The sequence below is a fragment of the Hyla sarda genome, chromosome 7 (assembly GCF_029499605.1).
Source record: "Hyla sarda isolate aHylSar1 chromosome 7, aHylSar1.hap1, whole genome shotgun sequence".
NCBI classification, from domain to species: domain Eukaryota; kingdom Metazoa; phylum Chordata; class Amphibia; order Anura; family Hylidae; genus Hyla; species Hyla sarda.
Genome location: NC_079195.1, coordinates 3,283,845 through 3,302,108, shown reverse-complemented (window position 1 = coordinate 3,302,108; position 18,264 = coordinate 3,283,845). Strand labels below are relative to the sequence as shown.

Genomic DNA, 18,264 nt, shown 5'->3' with positions numbered 1-18,264 from the left:
GGGGAAGAGTCAGGAGGCCCCGATACACTGGTTGTTGGGGAAGAGAGAGGAGGCCCCGATACACTGGTTGTTGGGGAAGAGACAGGAGGCCCCAATACACTGACTGTTTGGAAGAGTCCAAAGGCCCCAATACACTCATTGTTGGGGAAGAGTCAGGAGGCCCCAATACACTGACTGTTAGGGAAGAGTCTGGAGGCCCCAATACACTGACTGGAGTCAGGAGGCCCGATACACTGATTGTTGGGGAAGAGACAGGAGGCCCCAATACAGTGACTGTTGGGGATGAGTCAGGAGGCCCCAATACACTGACTGTTTGGAAGAGTCCAAAGGCCCCAATACACTCATTGTTGGGGAAGAGTCAGGAGGCCCCAATACACTGACTGTTGGGAGTCAGGAGGCCCCAATACACTGATTGTTGGGGATGAGTCCAGAGGCCCCAATAAACTGACTGTTGGGAAGAGTCAGGAGGCCCCGATACACTGACTGTTGGGGAAGAGTCCAAAGGCCCCATTACACTAACTGTTGGGAATATTCAGGAGGCCCCATTACACTCACTGTTGGGGATGAGTCAGGAGTCCCCAATACACTGATTGTTGCAGAAGAGTCAGGAGGCCCCGATACACTGATTGTTGGGGAAGAGACAGGAGGCCCCAATACACTGTTTGTTGGGGAAGAGTCAGGAGGCCCCGATACACTGGTTGTTGGGGAAGAGAGAGGAGGCCCCGATACACTGGTTGTTGGGGAAGAGACAGGAGGCCCCAATACACTGACTGTTGGGGAAGAGTCAGGAGGCCCCAATACACTGATTGTTGGGGAAGAGACAGGAAACCCCGATACACTGACTGTTGGGAAAGAGTCAGGAGGCTCCAATACACTGATTGCTGGGGAAGAGTCAGGAGGCCCCAATACACTGATTGTTGGGGATGAGTCAGGAGGCTCCAATACACTGATTGCTGGGGAAGAGTCAGAAGGCCCCGATACACTGATTGTTGGGGAAGACACAGGAGGCCCCAATACAGTGACTGTTGGGAAAGAGTCAGGAGGCCCCAATACACTGATTGTTGGGGAAGACACAGGAGGCCCGAATACAGTAACTGTTGGGAAAGAGTCAGGAGGCCCCAATACAGTGACTGTTGGGAAAGAGTCAGGAGGCCCCAATACACTGATTGTTGGGGGAAGAGTCAGGAGGCTCCAATACACTGATTGTTGGGGGAGAGACAGGAGGCCCCAATACAGTGACTGTTGGGGAAGAGTCAGGAGGCCCCAATACACTGATTGCTGGGGAAGAGTCAGAAGGCCCCAATAAACTGACTGTTGGGGAAGAGTCAGGAGGCCCTAATACACTGACTGTTGGGGAAGAGTCAGGAGACCCCAATACAGTGACTGTTGAGCCCCCGATACACGGACTATTGGGGAAGAGTCTTAAGGCTTTAATACAATGACTGTTGGGGAAGAGTCCGGAGGTTCTATTACACTGACTATTGTAGAAGAAGAGTCTGGAGGCCTCAATACACTGCCCGTTGGGGAAAAGTCAGGAGTTGTAGTTTTGCAACAGCTGGAGGCACCCTAGATGGACGGCCCACACTCGGGTAATGCCTGTAGTCAGAGTCGCTCTTCAAATTCACCGCAATATTTTGTAAATCTAAAAGGCTTCATAATATATTTTTCCCCATAAAGTTTCCATCAACCAAGCAGGGACCGTAAGGCCCTATGGTCCCCGGAGACCCCCATAGTAAGTGCCCGCCCTGTCTATCCCTCTTTTCTTCTGCTGCTTTCATGGTGGTAAATAGGGAGCTGAGGCGTCCATGAGACACGCCAGGAATTTAGGAAACAATTAGAGGGTCTGAGAGAAGAATAACCCCCCATAACATTAGGATTGATTGTGGGAGAAGCCCCTAAGTGCAGGTCATCTGTCTTCTCCTCTGCCCCCGGGGGCTCTGGGGTGAGACGCCGTAAACCTTACTCCACACTTTGATCTCCTACTTAAAAGGGACGCCAGCCGAGGCGGAGGGTCCACCCCTTCAGTGCTGGAGGGGCACCAGCAGAAGGAAAGGATTAGGAAGATGGTGTGAGGTGATAGATGGGGGATGAGAGGGACCCGAAAAGATTAAGCGCTGACAGATGGATCTCAGGGGCCACAGCTGGAGGACGGCTGCTGCCAGACACCATAGGGACCGGGGAACGGCACGTATAAGGGGAGACGGTTAAAGTATACATCTCTGGTGCGGAGGACCTGGATATAGGGGGGCTCCGAAACAAGTCATGTGACTCCTGGGGTAACCTGAGGTCTCACCATACTGTAACCCTAAATTTTGACGGTTCCGTCAGAGATAGATATGAATAGATAGATATAAATAGATGGATAGATAGATAGATAGATAGATATAAATATATGGATAGATAGATAGATATGAGATAGATAGATATGAGATAGATAGATGGATAGATAGATAGATATGAGATAGATAGATAGATATGAGATAGATAGATAGATAGATATGAGATAGATAGATATGAGATAGATAGATGGATAGATAGATAGATATGAGATAGATAGATAGATATGAGATAGATAGATGGATAGATAGATAAGAGAGACAAATTTACGAGCTAAGTGCCTCACTATCTCATAGTTTCACATTTGCATCTATTACACCATAGCTGTATAGTCTCCATGTTTTATCTGCATGTTCATGTTTCACCTATATCCTTGTGCTGGCAGTGTGCTGCTGCATTCTTCTGTTGCTAGATAGATAGATAGATAGATAGATAGATAGATAGATAGATAGATATGAGATAGATAGATAAATATGAGATAGATAGATAGATAGATATGAGATAGATAGATAGATAGATATGAGATAGATAGATATGAGATAGATAGATATGAGATAGATAGATAGATAGATATGAGATAGATAGATATGAGATAGATGGATATGAGATAGATAGATATGAGATAGATAGATATGAGATAGATAGATAGATAGATAGATATGAGATAGATAGATAGATAGATAGATATGAGATAGATAGATATGAGATAGATAGATATGAGATAGGTAGATAGATAGATATGAGATAGATAGATATGAGATAGATGGATATGAGATAGATAGATATGAGATAGATAGATATGAGATAGATAGATAGATATGAGAGAGATAGATATGAGATAGATAGATATGAGAGAGATAGATATGAGATAGATAGATATGAGAGAGATATATATGAGATAGATAGATATGAGATAGGTAGATAGATAGATATGAGATAGATAGATATGAGATAGATAGATATGAAATAGATAGATATGAGATAGATAGATAGATAGATAGATAGGAGATAGATAGATAGATAGATAGATAGATATGAGATAGGTAGATAGATAGATATGAGATAGATAGATATGAGATAGATAGATATGAAATAGATAGATATGAGATAGATAGATAGATAGATAGATAGGAGATAGATAGATAGATAGATAGATAGATAGATAGGAGATAGATAGATATGAGATAGATAGATAGATAGATAGATATGAGATAGAGAGATAGATATGAGATAGATGAATAGATAGATAGATAGATAGAAGATAAAAAGTCTACACACCCTTTTAAAAAGTCTAGGTTCTTGTGAAAGTTTTTGTGATATTATAGTAAAATGACTCAATGTGATTTATAAACTGAACAACAAACTGAAATCTTTCAGGAGAAAGAAAATACCCCCCCCCCCCCCCCCCCCATAGTCTGGCTACATAAGTCTTCACACCCTCCTATACCTGGGGATGTGTCTGTGTTCAGGATGAACCAATCACATTCAGACTCCTGTTATATGGATTCAGTATACACCGGCCATCATTTATAGTGACAAATGACAAATACACTTCAGCTGTTCTAGTAGGATTATTCTGAAATTTTCATTTGCCATGGTCCGCAAATAGCTTCCATGGTCCTCGGAGAGGTCCCAACCATCAGAGGGATAGCAAAAATATCAGTCAAAAGAAGGAACCGAAGAAATTCCAAAGCATCAGATCTACCATGGACCACAGTGAGGACGTCATCATCATGTCTGGAGGAAACCAGGCACTGCCCATCACCTGCCCAATACCATCCCTACAGTGATCATGGTGGGGTCATCATCATGTCTGGGGGAAACCAGGCACTGCCCATCACCTGCCCAATACCATCCCTACAGTGATCATGGTGGGGGCAGCATCATGTCTGGGGGAAACCAGGTACTGCCCATCACCTGCCCAATACCCTCCCTACAGTGATCATGGTGGGGGCAGCATCATGTCTGGGGGAAACCAGGTACTGCCCATCACCTGCCCAATACCCTCCCTACAGTGATCATGGTGGGGGCAGCATCATGTCTGGAGGAAACCAGGCACTGCCCATCACCTGCCCAATACCATCCCTACAGTGATCATGGTGGGGGCAGCATCATGTCTGGAGGAAACCAGGCACTGCCCATCACCTGCCCAATACCATCCCTACAGTGATCATGGTGGGGGCAGCATCATGTCTGGAGGAAACCAGGCACTGCCCATCACCTGCCCAATACCATCCCTACAGTGATCATGGTGGGGGCAGCATCATGTCTGGAGGAAACCAGGCACTGCCCATCACCTGCCCAATACCATCCCTACAGTGATCATGGTGGGGGCAGCATCATGTCTGGGGGAAACCAGATACTGCCCATCACCTGCCCAATACCCTCCCTACAGTGATCATGGTGGGGGCAGCATCATGTCTGGAGGAAACCAGGCACTGCCCATCACCTGCCCAATACCATCCCTACAGTGATCATGGTGAGAGCAGCATCATGTCTGGAGGAAACCAGGCACTGCCCATCACCTGCCCAATACCATCCCTACAGTGATCATGGTGGGGGCAGCATCATGTCTGGAGGAAACCAGGCACTGCCCATCACCTGCCCAATACCATCCCTACAGTGATCATGGTGGGGGCAGCATCATGTCTGGGGGAAACCAGGCACTGCCCATCACCTGCCCAATACCATCCCTACAGTGATCATGGTGGGGGCAGCATCATGTCTGGGGGAAACCAGGCACTGCCCATCACCTGCCCAATACCATCCCTACAGTGATCATGGTGGGGGCAGCATCATGTCTGGAGGAAACCAGGTACTGCCCATCACCTGCCCAATACCATCCCTACAGTGATCATGGTGGGGGCAGCATCATGTCTGGGGGAAACCAGGCACTGCCCATCACCTGTCCAATACCATCCCTACAGTGAATCATGGTGGGGGCAGCATCATGTCTGGAGGAAACCAGGCACTGCCCATCACCTGGCCAATACCATCCCTACAGTGATCGTGGTGGGGGCAGCATCATGTCTGGAGGAAACCAGGTACTGCCCATCACCTGCCCAATACCATCCCTACAGTGATCATGGTGGAGACAGCATCATGTCTGGAGGAAACCAGGCACTGCCCATCACCTGCCCAATACCATCCCTACAGTGATCATGGTGGGGGCAGCATCATGTATGCAGGAAACCAGGCACTGCCTATCACCTGCCCAATACCATCCCTACAGTGATCATGGTGGGGGCAGCATCATGTCTGGAGGAAACCAGGCACTGCCCATCACCTGCCCAATACCATCCCTACAGTGATCATGGTGGGGGCAGCATCATGTCTGGAGGAAACCAGGCACTGCCCATCACCTGCCCAATACCATCCCTACAGTGATCATGGTGGGGGCAGCATCATGTCTGGAGGAAACCAGGCACTGCCCATCACCTGCCCAATACCATCCCCACAGTGATCATGGTGGGGGCAGCATCATGTCTGGAGGAAACCAGGTACTGCCCATCACCTGCCCAATACCATCCCTACAGTGATCATGGTGGGGGCAGCATCATGTCTGGAGGAAACCAGGCACTGTCCATCACCTGCCCAATACCATCCCTACAGTGATCATGGTGGGGGCAGCATCATGTCTGGAGGAAACCAGGCACTGTCCATCACCTGCCCAATACCCTCCCTACAGTGATCATGGTGGGGGCAGCATCATGTCTGGAGGAAACCAGGTACTGCCCATCACCTGCCCAATACCATCCCTACAGTGATCATGGTGGGGGCAGCATCATGTCTGGAGGAAACCAGGCACTGCCCATCACCTGCCCAATACCATCCCTACAGTGATCATGGTGGGGGCAGCATCATGTCTGGAGGAAACCAGGCACTGTCCATCACCTGCCCAATACCATCCCTACAGTGATCATGGTGGGGGCAGCATCATGTCTGGGGGAAACCAGGCACTGCCCATCACCTGCCCAATACCATCCCTACAGTGATCATGGTGGGGGCAGAATCATGTCTGGGGGAAACCAGGCACTGCCCATCGCCTGCCAAATACCATCCCTACAGTGATTATGGTGGGGGCAGCATCATGTCTGGAGGAAACCAGGCACTGCCCATCACCTGCCCAATACCATCCCTACAGTGATTATGGTGGGGGCAGCATCATGTCTGGAGGAAACCAGGCACTGCCCATCACCTGCACAATACCATCCCTACAGTGATCATGGTGGGGGCAGAATCATGTCTGGGGGAAACCAGGCACTGCCCATCGCCTGCCCAATACCATCCCTACAGTGATTATGGTGGGGGCAGCATCATGTCTGGAGGAAACCAGGCACTGCCCATCACCTGCCCAATACCATCCCTACAGTGATCATAGTGGGGGCAGCATCATGTCTGGGGGAAACCAGGCACTGCCCATCACCTGCCCAATACCATCCCTACAGTGATCATGGTGGGGGCAGCATCATGTCTGGAGGAAACCAGGCACTGCCCATCACCTGCCCAATACCATCCCTACAGTGATCATGGTGGGGGCAGCATCATGCTTTTGGGTTGTTTTTCTTCCGATGGACCCAAATTTAGTCAGGGAGGAAATATGAACAGTTCTAAATACCAGGACATTTTGGCCCAAAACCTTTAGGTGTCTGTTAATCTGATGATCCCCTCACAGCACAAAAAGAACCCAAAGCTCACAAATCCACAAAAGCTTCATCAGAATAAGATTAAAGTTCCGGAATGGCCCAGCCTGAGCCCAGACCTTAGTCCTATGGACCATGTGTAGGGTGACCTGAAGAGGACGGTGCCCAGGAAATGTCCTCGCTAGGAAGAGTGGGCGAATATTACCAAGATGTGCCCCGCTAATAGACTCCTTCCCAAAAAGACTGATCGCTGGAATAACGTTACAAGGAGCTTCAACAAAGTATTAGTGTGAGGGTGTGTAGACTTAGGGTTTGTTTGTTTTTTTCTTTCCCTGCTCAGAATTTCAGTTTGTTTTGCAATTGAATTATCATGACCCGTCCTGGTTCTGGCAGAAGGGTTAGGTTTTCTGGTGTTTGGATGAAGTGTTGCTGTGACGACACCCGGGCCAATCACATCTCTGGTCTCTCTCCACGCCCTTCTCAGGTGGATATAAAGTCCCAGCCAGCCTGTCTTTCCTTGCTTGTGTTTGTATCTGTCTGCACTAACTCTTATACTGCTCCTAGCTTGTACTATTCTGTGTATTATGACCTCGGCTTGTTACACGTTTATTCTCTCCTTAGTGATTTGGTAGCTTTGCTGCCGTCTCAGTTTGAACCTGGCTCTTCTCTTTATCTGTTTGCTTATCCTGTGTTTTGTTCCCTGTACTTGTCTGTTAACCCTTTGTGTTCTGATCTGCTTCTCTAACTTGTATACACTGTCACTTAGCGTTTTGTACTTCTACACCCCTGTACTTACTCAGTACAGGGACCCCCATCCAGTTGAGGATCTGTCAGTTAGTGCGGATACACAAGTAGGCTGATAAGTGGCTGTGGGTGAACTCAGGACTGAACATATCCCTGCCCTTCGTTACAAAAACACAAGCCCAATATACTTGCACTGATGGCACTTTTGGCTGCCATAGTAGACCAGATGCAAGGACTTCTTAGGTGGTCCGTCCTGGCCGTCTTAGCAGGACCCCAACAGAAGTCATTCCAGAATCAGACCAGGTTGGTCAAGGATTTGATTGAGAAGCTCCATAACCAGGAGCTGCTTATTCAGAGTTTGCTTGTTAGAATTGAGGATCTAGAGTCATTACGTGCCCAAATTTCATCTGCCCCTTTATCTGTTCCCTTGGAACATTGGGTTATTCTTCCTGGTCGTTTTCCAGGGATTAGAAGTCTTTTAGGACCTTTTGGGAAAGTTGCAGACTTTATTTTGGAGTAAGATCTTACCCTTTGGATACTGAGGCCCAAAGTTTGGGATAATTATGTCCCTCCTGTAAGGGGGTCCCAATACTGAGTTGTTTTTTACCTTTGCCCTGCACCCCTGAATTATCCTCAGTGGTTTCTTTATTTTCTGCAGTGGGTCTCTTATATGCCAAATTAGAAAGGGCCGCACCAGCTGAATTGCAGCTCAGGGAACTGAAACCAAATTTTGGAAATGGTGCATGGCTTCTTAGTGTAATGGCCCTGATTCTTACACGTTTATTCTCTCCTTAGTGATTTGGTACCTTTGCTGCCAACTCAGTTTGAACCTGGCTTGTTAGACCACTCAGTATCTGTTGGCCTGTGTATCCTGTGTTTTGTTCCCTGTACTTGCCTGTTAACCCTTTGTGTCTTGACCTGCTTCCCTGACTTGTATCAGTGTTGTTTATTGTTGTGTACTTCTATGTCCCTGAGTATAGGGGCCGCCGTCAAGTTAAGGATCTGTCACTCATGGCGGATACTCAAGTAGGCAAGAAAGTGGCTATGGATGAGCTCAGAGCTGCACATATCCCTGCCCTACATAACATGAAATGTTCACATTATTGGTGAAAAAAGTTCTGACAGGATTTATTTTTGTTTCATTCTTTAACATGAATAGAACCTGGCATTTTAAAAGGGCATGTATCCACTGTAGATAGATAGATAGACAGATAGAAAGATAAATAGATATGAGATAGATAGATAGATACAGTAGATAGATAGATATGCGATAGATAGATAGATAGCAACAGTAGAATACAGCAGCACACTGCTAGCACAAAGATATAGATAAAACATGAGTATATAGATAAACCATGAAAAGCTATACAGCTATGGTGTAATAAATGGAAATATAAAATTATGAAGTTATGAAATAGTGAGGTACTTAGCTTGCAATTTGGCGGGCAAATAGCTTGGACCGTCCCACCGCGGTAAGGTGACCTCATTTGGGAAGGACCCTACACTATGAATATGCCTCTGTGTGATCAGTTCAGCAGGCATTGCAGGATCTGAAACATCCCAGACACCTTATATACACCTGATAGAGGTGGGGTGCAAGAACCAACATGGAGGTAGCCACTCCCCCGTATGTGTAATACAAACAAAGAATAAGTTGGCCAGCACTATTGATTCCAAACTATTATATGGACCTGGCTTACAGGAGCAGGCTGCTGGGCTAAATATACAGCAACAGAAGACTACAGCAGCACACTGCTAGCACAAAGATATAGATAAAACATGAGTATATAGATACAACATGAAAAGCTATTCAGCTATGGTGCAGTAATGAAATAGTGAGATACTTAGCTTGCAATTTGGCGGCCAAATAGCTTGGACCATCCCACCACGGTGAGGTGACCTCATTTGGCAACTCTATCAGGTGTATATAAGGTGTCTGGGATGTTTCAGATCCTGCAATGCCTGCTGAACTGATCATACAGATTCATAGTGTAGGGTCCGTCCCAATGAGGTCACCTTACCGCGGTGGGATGGTCCAAGCTATTTGGCCGCCAAATTGCAAGCTAAGTACCTCACTATTTCATAACTTCATAATTTTATATTTCCATTTATTACACCATAGCTGTATAGCTTTTCATGTTGTATCTATACACTCATGTTTTATATATATCTTTGTGCTAGCAGTGTGCTACTGTATTCTTCTGTTGCTGTAAATTTAGCCCAGCAGCTTGCACCTGTAAGCCAGGGCCATATAATAGTTTGGAATCAATAGTGCTGGCTGACTTATCCTCTAGATAGATAGCTAGATAGATATGAGATAGATAGATATGAGATAGATATTAGATAGATAGATAGAATGATAGATATGAGATAGATAGAATGATAGATATTAGATAGATAGATAGATAGATATGAGATAAATAGATATGAGATAGATAGATATATACGAGATAGATAGATATGAGATAGATAGATAGATAGATATGAGATAGATATGAGATAGATAGATATGAGATAGATATGCGATAGATTGATTGATTGATAGATAGAATGATACACAAGCATAAAGTAGGCAGCACAACCTCAACAATGCAGCTGGAGTAGATAGGGGTGCAGGCGATGACTATGGTCCCAGTCGCAGACCGTGTCCATCGGTATATACTCCAAAGAAGTCGCAGCACACCCAGGTAGCATATAGTGCAAAATAAGTGAGCTTTATTGGCCCATGTTATACGACGTTTCGATGGTATCCCACCATCTTTATCAAGCATGCTTGATAAAGATGGTGGGATACCATCGAAACTTCGTATAACATGGGACAATAAAGCTAATTTATTTTGCACTATATGCTACCTGGGTGTGCTGCGACTTCTTTGGAGTATAGATAGAATGATAGATATGAGATAGATATGAGATAGATAGATATGAGATAGATAGATATGCGATAGATAGATATGAGATAGATAGATAGATAGATATGAGATAGATAGATATGAGATAGATAGATAGATAGATAGATATGAGATAGATAGGAGATAGATAGATAGATATGAGATAGATAGATATGAGATAGATAGATAGATAGATATGAGATAGATAGATAGATAGATAGATATGAGATAGATAGATAGATAGATGTCACGATGCCGGCTGGCAGGTAGTGGATCCTCTGTGCCAGAGAGGGATTGGCGTGGACCGTGCTAGTGGATCGGTTCTAAGTCACTACTGGTTTTCACCAGAGCCCGCCGCAAAGCGGGATGGTCTTGCTGCGGTGGTAGTGACCAGGTCGTATCCACTAGCAACGGCTCAACCTCTCTGGCTGCTGAAGATAGGCGCGGTACAAGGGAGTAGACAGAAGCAAGGTCGGACGTAGCAGAAGGTCGGGGCAGGCAGCAAGGATCGTAGTCAGGGGCAACGGCAGGAGGTCTGGAACACAGGCTAGGAACACACAAGGAAACGCTTTCACTGGCACGATGGCAACAAGATCCGGCGAGGGAGTGAAGGGGAAGTGAGGTGATATAGGGAAGTGCACAGGTGATAACACTAATTGGAACCACTGCGCCAATCAGCGGCGCAGTGGCCCTTTAAATCGCAAAGACCCGGCGCGCGCGCGCCCTAGGGAGCGGGGCCGCGCGCGCCGGGACAGGACTGACGGAGAGCGAGTCAGGTACGGGAGCCGGGGTGCGCATCGCGAGCGGGCGCTACCCGCATCGCGAATCGCATCCCGGCTGGAGGCGGTATCGCAGCGCCCCGGGTCAGTGGAACTGACCGGAGCGCTGCAGTGAGGAGAGTGTAGCGAGCGCTCCGGGGAGGAGCGGGGACCCGGAGCGCTCGGCGTAACAGTACCCCCCCCCTTGGGTCTCCCCCTCTTCTTGGAGCCTGAGAACCTGAGGACCAGACTTTTGTCCAGGATATTGTCCTCAGGTTCCCAGGACCTCTCTTCTGGACCACAACCCTCCCAATCCACTAAAAAGAAGGTTTTCCCTCTGACCTTTTTTGATGCTAAAATCTCTTTGACGGAGAAGATGTCCGAGGAGCCGGAGACAGGAGTGGGAGGAACAGATTTGGGAGAGAAACGGTTAATGATAAGTGGTTTAAGAAGAGAAACGTGAAAGGCATTAGGAATACGAAGAGAAGGAGGAAGAAGAAGTTTGTAAGAGACAGGATTAATCTGGCGCAAAATTTTGAAAGGACCAAGATAGCGTGGTCCCAACTTATAGCTAGGGACACGGAAGCGGACATATTTAGCGGAGAGCCATACCTTGTCTCCAGGGGAAAAAATGGGAGGAGCTCTTCTTTTCTTATCCGCGAATTTCTTCATGCGTGAAGAAGCCTGTAAGAGAGAATTTTGGGTCTCTCTCCATATGATGGAAAGATCACGAGAAATTTCATCCACAGCGGGCAGACCAGAGGGCAAGGGGGTAGGGAGGGGAGGAAGAGGGTGACGGCCGTACACCACGAAAAATGGGGATTTGGAGGAAGATTCAGAGACTCTGAAATTATACGAGAATTCAGCCCAAGGTAGAAGATCTGCCCAGTCATCCTGGCGGGAGGAAACAAAATGTCGTAAATAATCACCCAAGACCTGGTTAATTCTTTCTACTTGTCCATTGGATTGAGGATGATATGCAGAAGAAAAATTTAATTTAATCTTGAGTTGTTTACAGAGAGCCCTCCAGAATTTAGACACGAATTGGACGCCTCTATCCGAGACGATCTGCGTAGGCAACCCGTGAAGACGAAAAATGTGTACAAAAAATTGTTTAGCCAACTGAGGCGCTGAAGGAAGACCAGGAAGAGGGATGAAATGTGCCATTTTGGAGAATCGATCAACGACCACCCAAATAACAGTGTTGCCATGGGATGGGGGTAAGTCAGTAATAAAATCCATACCAATCAGAGACCAAGGCTGTTCGGGGACAGGCAGAGGATGAAGAAAACCAGCGGGCTTCTGGCGAGGAGTCTTATCCCGGGCACAGATAGTGCAGGCTCGCACAAAGTCCACCACATCAGTCTCTAGAGTCGGCCACCAATAGAAGCGAGAGATGAGTTGCACAGATTTCTTGATGCCCGCATGACCTGCGAGATGGGAGGAGTGACCCCATTTGAGGATTCCGAGGCGTTGGCGTGGAGAAACAAAGGTCTTTCCTGGAGGAGTTTGCCTGATGGAGGCTGGAGAAGTGGAAATCAGGCAGTCAGGAGGAATGATGTGTTGCGGAGAGAGTTCAACTTCAGAAGCATCTGAGGAACGAGAGAGAGCATCGGCCCTAATGTTCTTATCGGCAGGCCGAAAGTGAATTTCAAAATTAAATCGGGCAAAGAACAGAGACCACCTGGCCTGACGAGGATTCAGCCGTTGGGCAGACTGGAGGTAGGAGAGGTTCTTGTGATCGGTGTAAATAATAACTGGAAATCTTGATCCCTCCAGCAGATGCCTCCATTCCTCAAGTGCTAATTTAATGGCTAGAAGCTCTCGATCCCCGATGGAGTAGTTCCTCTCCGCCGGAGAGAAGGTCCTAGAAAAAAAACCACAAGTAACAGCATGCCCGGAAGAGTTTTTTTGTAGAAGGACAGCTCCAGCTCCCACTGAGGAGGCATCAACCTCCAATAGGAAGGGTTTAGATGGGTCAGGTCTGGAGAGCACGGGAGCCGAAGAAAAGGCAGACTTGAGCCGTTTAAAGGCGTCTTCCGCTTGAGGAGGCCAAGACTTGGGATCGGCATTTTTTTTGGTTAAAGCCACAATAGGAGCCACAACGGTAGAAAAATGTGGAATAAATTGCCTGTAATAATTGGCGAACCCCAAAAAACGTTGGATGGCACGGAGTCCGGAGGGGCGTGGCCAATCTAAGACGGCAGAGAGTTTGTCTGGATCCATTTGTAGTCCCTGGCCAGAGACCAAGTATCCTAGGAAAGGAAGAGATTGGCATTCAAACAGACATTTCTCTATTTTGGCATAGAGTTGATTGTCACGAAGTCTCTGAAGAACCATACGGACATGCTGGCGGTGTTCTTCTAGATTGGCAGAAAAAATCAGGATATCGTCCAGATATACAACAACACAGGAGTATAGGAGATCACGAAAAATTTCATTAACAAAGTCTTGGAAGACGGCAGGGGCGTTGCACAGGCCAAAGGGCATGACCAGATACTCAAAGTGTCTATCTCTGGTGTTAAATGCCGTTTTCCATTCATCCCCCTCTCTGATGCGGATGAGATTATAAGCACCTCTTAAGTCCAGTTTGGTAAAAATGTGGGCACCTTGGAGGCGATCAAAGAGTTCAGAGATGAGGGGTAGGGGGTAGCGGTTCTTAACCGTGATTTTATTAAGACCGCGGTAGTCAATGCAAGGACGTAGAGAGCCATCTTTTTTGGACACAAAGAAAAATCCGGCTCCGGCAGGAGAGGAGGATTTACGGATAAAGCCCTTTTTTAAATTTTCCTGGACGTATTCAGACATGGCAAGAGTCTCTGGGACGGACAGAGGATAGATTCTGCCCCGGGGTGGAGTAGTGCCCGGGAGGAGGTCAATAGGACAATCATAAGGCCTGTGAGGAGGTAGAGTCTCAGCTTGTTTTTTGCAAAAAACGTCCGCAAAGTCCATATAGGCCTTAGGGAGACCGGTTACAGGAGGAACCACAGAGTCACGGCAAGGGTTACTGGAAACCGGTTTTAGGCAGTCCTTGGAACAAGAGGGCCCCCAACTCCTGATCTCCCCAGTGGACCAATCCAGGGTTGGGGAATGAAGTTGAAGCCAGGGAAGTCCAAGGAGAATTTCAGAAGTGCAATTGGGGAGGACCAAAAGTTCAATCCTCTCGTGATGAGATCCGATGCACATTAGAAGGGGTTCCGTGCGGAAACGTATGGTACAGTCCAATCTTTCATTGTTTACACAATTGATGTAGAGGGGTCTGGCGAGACTGGTCACCGGGATGTTGAACCTGTTGACGAGAGAGGCCAAAATAAAATTTCCTGCAGATCCGGAGTCCAAGAAGGCCACAGCAGAGAAGGAGAAGGCAGAGGCAGACATCCGCACAGGCACAGTAAGACGTGGAGAAGCAGAGTAGACATCAAGGACTGTCTCACCTTTGTGCGGAGTCAGCGTACGTCTTTCCAGGCGGGGAGGACGGATAGGACAATCCTTCAGGAAGTGTTCGGTACTAGCACAGTACAGGCAGAGATTCTCCATGCGGCGTCGTGTCCTCTCTTGAGGTGTCAGGCGAGACCGGTCGACCTGCATAGCCTCCACGGCGGGAGGCACAGGAACAGATTGCAGGGGACCAGAGGAGAGAGGAGCCGGGGAGAAGAAACGCCTCGTGCGAACAGAGTCCATATCCTGGCGGAGCTCCTGACGCCTTTCGGAAAAACGCATGTCAATGCGAGTGGCTAGGTGAATGAGTTCATGTAGATTAGCAGGGATTTCTCGTGCAGCCAGAACATCTTTAATGTTGCTGGATAGGCCTTTTTTGAAGGTCGCGCAGAGTGCCTCATTATTCCAGGATAATTCTGAAGCAAGAGTACGGAATTGTACGGCATACTCGCCAACGGAAGAATTACCCTGGACCAGGTTCAACAGGGCAGTCTCAGCAGAAGAGGCTCGGGCAGGTTCCTCAAAGACACTTCGAATTTCCGAGAAGAAGGAGTGTACAGAGGCAGTGACGGGGTCATTGCGGTCCCAGAGCGGTGTGGCCCATGACAGGGCTTTTCCAGACAGAAGGCTGACTACGAAAGCCACCTTAGACCTTTCAGTGGGGAACTGGTCCGACATCATCTCCAAGTGCAATGAACATTGGGAAAGAAAGCCACGGCAAAACTTAGAGTCCCCATCAAATTTATCCGGCAAGGATAGTCGTAGGCCTGAAGCGGCCACTCGCTGCGGAGGAGGTGCAGGAGCTGGCGGAGGAGATGATTGCTGGAGCTGTGGTAGTAACTGTTGTAGCATAACGGTCAGTTGAGACAGCTGTTGGCCTTGTTGCGCTATCTGTTGTGACTGCTGGGCGACCACCGTGGTGAGGTCGGCGACAACTGGCAAAGGAACTTCAGCGGGATCCATGGCCGGATCTACTGTCACGATGCCGGCTGGCAGGTAGTGGATCCTCTGTGCCAGAGAGGGATTGGCGTGGACCGTGCTAGTGGATCGGTTCTAAGTCACTACTGGTTTTCACCAGAGCCCGCCGCAAAGCGGGATGGTCTTGCTGCGGCGGTAGTGACCAGGTCGTATCCACTAGCAACGGCTCAACCTCTCTGGCTGCTGAAGATAGGCGCGGTACAAGGGAGTAGACAAGAGCAAGGTCGGACGTAGCAGAAGGTCGGGGCAGGCAGCAAGGATCGTAGTCAGGGGCAACGGCAGGAGGTCTGGAACACAGGCTAGGAACACACAAGGAAACGCTTTCACTGGCACGATGGCAACAAGATCCGGCGAGGGAGTGAAGGGGAAGTGAGGTGATATAGGGAAGTGCACAGGTGATAACACTAATTGGAACCACTGCGCCAATCAGCGGCGCAGTGGCCCTTTAAATCGCAAAGACCCGGCGCGCGCGCGCCCTAGGGAGCGGGGCCGCGCGCGCCGGGACAGGACTGACGGAGAGCGAGTCAGGTACGGGAGCCGGGGTGCGCATCGCGAGCGGGCGCTACCCGCATCGCGAATCGCATCCCGGCTGGAGGCGGTATCGCAGCGCCCCGGGTCAGTGGAACTGACCGGAGCGCTGCAGTGAGGAGAGTGTAGCGAGCGCTCCGGGGAGGAGCGGGGACCCGGAGCGCTCGGCGTAACAATAGATATGAGATAGATATGAGATAGAAAGATAGATATGAGATAGATAGATATGAGATAGATAGATATGAGATAGATAGATAGATAGATAGGAGATAGATAGATGATATATATGAGGTAGATATGAGCTAGATAGATATTAGATAGATAGATAGATAGATAGATATGAGATAGATAGATAGATAGATGATAGATAGATAGATAGATATGAGAGATATATAGATATGAGATAGATAGGTATGAGATAGATAGATAGATAGATAGATATGAGATAGATAGATATGAGAGATATATAGATATGAGATAGATAGATATGAGATAGATAGGTATGAGATAGATAGGAGATAGATAGATATGAGATAGATAGATATGAGATAGATAGATATGAGATAGATAGATAGATATGTAGAAAAACAGCAGCACTCCAGGATATAAGTGAATAATGTGTGGCTTTATTCACCAAAACATCAGAGATTACGAAGTTTCAGCCTTCTCACAAGGCTTTTGTCAAGATAGATAGATAGATATGAGATAGATAGGTATGAGATAGATAGATAGATAGATAGATAGATAGATATGAGATAGATAGGTATGAGATAGATAGATAGATATGAGATAGATAGATATGAGAGAGATACAAGTATATGGATCTTCCAGTACCTTACTCCACATCTGCATCTCCTAATGAATGTGTCAGTCCAGCTTGCAAGCCACACCCCATCTCAGAGATATGCCCACTGTTTAAGCTCCACCTCTTTTATCTACCCTTTCTGTGCATCAGTCTGGCTTGAAAATCCGGTTCAGTCCCCCAAAGCCACGTCCCCTTCTATTTTCAGCTTACAATATCTTCATCACAAATCAGTCCCACCTAAGGACAGGATATGAGGATGGGACATAAGGACGGGATATGAGGACAGCATATGAGGATGGGATATGAGGACAGGATATGAGGTTGGGATAGGAGGACGGGATGAGAATGGGACATAAGGACGGGATGAGGTGGGGATATGTGGTCGGGATATGAGGTTGGGATATGAGGATGGGATATGTGGTCGGGATATAAGGACGGGATATGATGTTGGGATATGAGGTCGGGATATAAGGATGGGATATGAAGATGGGATATGAGGTTGGGATATGAGGTTGGGATATGAGGTCAGGATATAAGGACGGGATATGAGGTCGGGATATGAGGTCGGGATATGAGGTCAGGATATAAGGACGGGATATGAGGTCGGGATATGAGGTCGGGATATGAGGTCGGGATATGAGGTCGGGATATAAGGACGGGATATGAGGTTGGGATATGATGTTGGGATATGAGGTCGGGATATAAGGACGGGATATGAGGTCGGGATATGAGGTCGGGATATGAGGTCGGGATATGAAGATGGGATATGAGGTTGGGATATGAGGTCAGGATATAAGGACAGGATATAAGGACGGGATATGAGGTCAGGATATGAGGATGGGATATGAGGTTGGGATATGAGGTCGGGATATGAGGTCGAGATATGAGGTCGAGATATGATGTTGGGATATGAGGATGGAATATGAGGTCGGGATATAAGGATGGGATATGAGGTTGGGATATGAGGACGGGATATAAGGACGGGGTATGAGGTCGGGATATGATGTTGGGATATGAGGATGGAATATGAGGTCGCGATATGAGGTCGAGATATGAGGACAGGATATGAGGTTGGGATATGACAACAATATATGAGGACGGGATATGAAGTCAAAATCTTCCTCCTTTCTTGATATCCTCCC

General features: G+C 47.6%; 1 protein-coding gene across 3 annotated transcripts in view; it reads right to left on the bottom strand.

The window, feature by feature from the left end:
* Positions 1 to 18,264, bottom strand: part of LOC130282101 (ADAMTS-like protein 2) — a 119,724-nt gene that overhangs the window by 52,749 nt on the left and 48,711 nt on the right. Inside the window, exon 1 of one of the 3 annotated variants that reach the window (XM_056529999.1) lies at positions 17,152 to 17,601. The exons of the other annotated variants lie outside the window; for them this stretch is intronic. The gene's annotated coding sequence lies outside the window, so the exon portion shown is untranslated. Of the gene's footprint in view, positions 1 to 17,151; positions 17,602 to 18,264 lie in introns of those variants that run through there. 3 annotated transcript variants of the gene reach the window in all.